The sequence below is a fragment of the Triticum dicoccoides genome, chromosome 7A (assembly GCF_002162155.2).
Source record: "Triticum dicoccoides isolate Atlit2015 ecotype Zavitan chromosome 7A, WEW_v2.0, whole genome shotgun sequence".
In the NCBI taxonomy this organism is placed as follows: Eukaryota; Viridiplantae; Streptophyta; class Magnoliopsida; order Poales; family Poaceae; genus Triticum; species Triticum dicoccoides.
The window spans coordinates 31,938,772-31,941,369 of record NC_041392.1 but is presented as its reverse complement, the minus strand read 5'-3'; positions in this window follow the sequence as shown (position 1 = coordinate 31,941,369).

The window sequence follows — 2,598 nt, the reverse complement described above, 5'->3', positions numbered from 1 at the left end:
CCTCATAGCGGTGAGGTTGTTCCTCCATCTCCTGGGACAGCTCCTAGAATTGCTTGCCGCCCGAACCGCCGGCCTCATCGTTGTGGGCCATGTTTCACTCTAAATAGGAAAAAAGTTTGGTCAAAAAGTTGGTTATTGTCAAGGAACAATATCATGGTCTCATCATTTAGGGTTTATCGACACCAAGGCATCCTAAAAGCTAAGGTTTTATCATTTAGGGTCTGTCGACACCGAGGCACCCTAAAAGCCTAAGCTTTCATCATTTAGGTTCTTATCGACACCGAGGCACCCTAAAAGCCAAGGTTTTATCATTTAGGGTTTGTCGACGCTGAGGCACCCTAAATGCTAAGTTAAGTTTTCATCATTTAGGGTTTATCGATGCCACCTATGGCAGTTGCTTTTTTGTCTGTCCACACATGAATTCATCATATGTGTTTAATGCAGCAAGAATAAAGGGGCAGTTGATCCTACTTAATTAAGTACTAAGATACCCCGGCCCATGCATTAGTCGCAAGTACCCCATATGTACTATTTTTAGCAAAGTCATGCTAAAATTCACGGAAAATTTCAGCATGACCTTTGCTGAAAATAGGACATATGGAGTACCCGAATTTGCCGGAACGAAAGTTAATCAACATTTCGGCAAACTCAAGGGCCTCTCGGGGTACCTGCAAAATCATTACCCCACCCCCGCCCAGCTGCAACCCCACAACACCCCACAATATCATCATGACACGATGGTCGGAGACAAAACCCCCCAATATCATCAAAATACTCCAGTTATGAAGTAAAATTCCTGAAGTGTTCCAGGAGTAGAACCTGAAGTGTAGTCAGTGGCTTCACCTATGTGCATAAAAATTATAAAAATTCAAAATCATTTGAAACCTAATCACTAGTCATAAAGTTTCAAAATCATTCAAAATCAAAATCTACTGATTAGTTCTTGTGCTCATCCAGTAGCAACATCTTTCATACATGATCAGTAGTCATGTACCAAATTTTTATTTAAACTGAATTTGCAAATCACCAAGAGCTCTACTAGTTTCAGACTAGATTTACACTAAATACAATAATCCGAGGGGACAAATACAGCATTGGCAAAGTCAATTCAGGTTTATCTGAATTGGTGCTACAGTGATGCCATTTAAAGCTAGCTAGAGGGAAAAGGCATTTAAAAAAGTCCTCTCATCTCATATGAGGAGTGTTAATCCTAAGACTAATAGTTTGTTGTGCAGTACAGCTACAGTGATACCCTGTCCATTTTGTCCCTCCCCAACTAGATACTAGAGTAGCACTGTTGATGCCCTGTTCTTGCTGAACTTTATGACAGTATATACAACAACTTATCCTCTTAAGCCAAAACAACTTTGTAAAAGCTAGATGCAACTTGTTGAGCTAATTTGAGCAGAACTCTTTGAGGAACTAGAGCAAAAGGTACTGAACTAGCAGCAAGCTTGTGTTATTGCTTACTAAGGTACTGAACTGATCAGAACTTCAGAACAGTGAGCTTTACATAGTAATTTCAGAGGGATTTGAACCTAATTTGACCTAAATTCGAGAGGGATTTGACCTTATTTTGCATCTACACTAGTCCCTAATCCATGGCTAGAGCTAGTAGTATGAACACATGGTAGAGTAATTAGGCAGCCTTGAGGAACCCAAATCCATGGCTGCTAGATCGAATGAAACAAGGAGGGGAGAGGGGACGGAGGGGAGTTGGGGGCACCTTCACCTTGGGTGGCTGGATGATGGCTGCCTATTGTGGTGGCTGGGTGCGCCCCTCCTACTCCTCCTCCTCGAGCAGGACAAGGTCGACGACTACACGGTGAGGAGAAGGCCCTCCTCTCCTTTCCGAGCATCGTCCTGGTCGCTTGCCGGCGCGGTCTACCTGCAGAGACGAGACAAGAAGGGGTCAGGGGTTTGGAGTGGAGGGGGGCTTACGGGCGGAGGAGGATGGGTGGCGGCGCAGTAGGGGCGGCGGAGGGAGGCGCTGCTGGGCTCCTGTGCCGGCTGCGGGACAGGGGAGGCTTCGGACGGCTGGGTGCGCCGTGGCGTCGGGCTGGCAGTCGTAGCGGCAGGCCGTCGGCGGCGAGGACCGAGACGGCAAGGCGGGGCGCGGGGGTCGTCGGAGCGGGTGTGGAGCGGCGGAAGGAGGGGGCGTGAGGGTGTGGCGAGGGGGGGAATTGGATCTGGCGAGGGAGGGACGAAGGGATCGGGCGACTAGGGGGGAATATTACTAATGGCGCACCCCCTGGCGGTGCGCCATAAGTAACCTTTTTTAGCTAGCAATGGCGCACCCCCGGGACGGTGCGCCATAAGTAACCTTTTTTAGCTAGCAATGGCGCACCCCCAGGACGGTGCGCCATAAGTAACCTTTTATTATTATTATTTTTTGTTGCATCTAATAATTTTTTAGAAAATGAATATGAATATGAAACAGTAATAATATTTTTAAAAATATCATCAAATTTGTTATTTGAAAATATTTATGAATATAAAAAATATCATCAAATTTGTTATTTGAAAATATAATCAAATTTGTTTTTTTTTGGATTTTTAGTTGCATTCATTTATGACGGTGGAGTGGGGGAGGGTGCG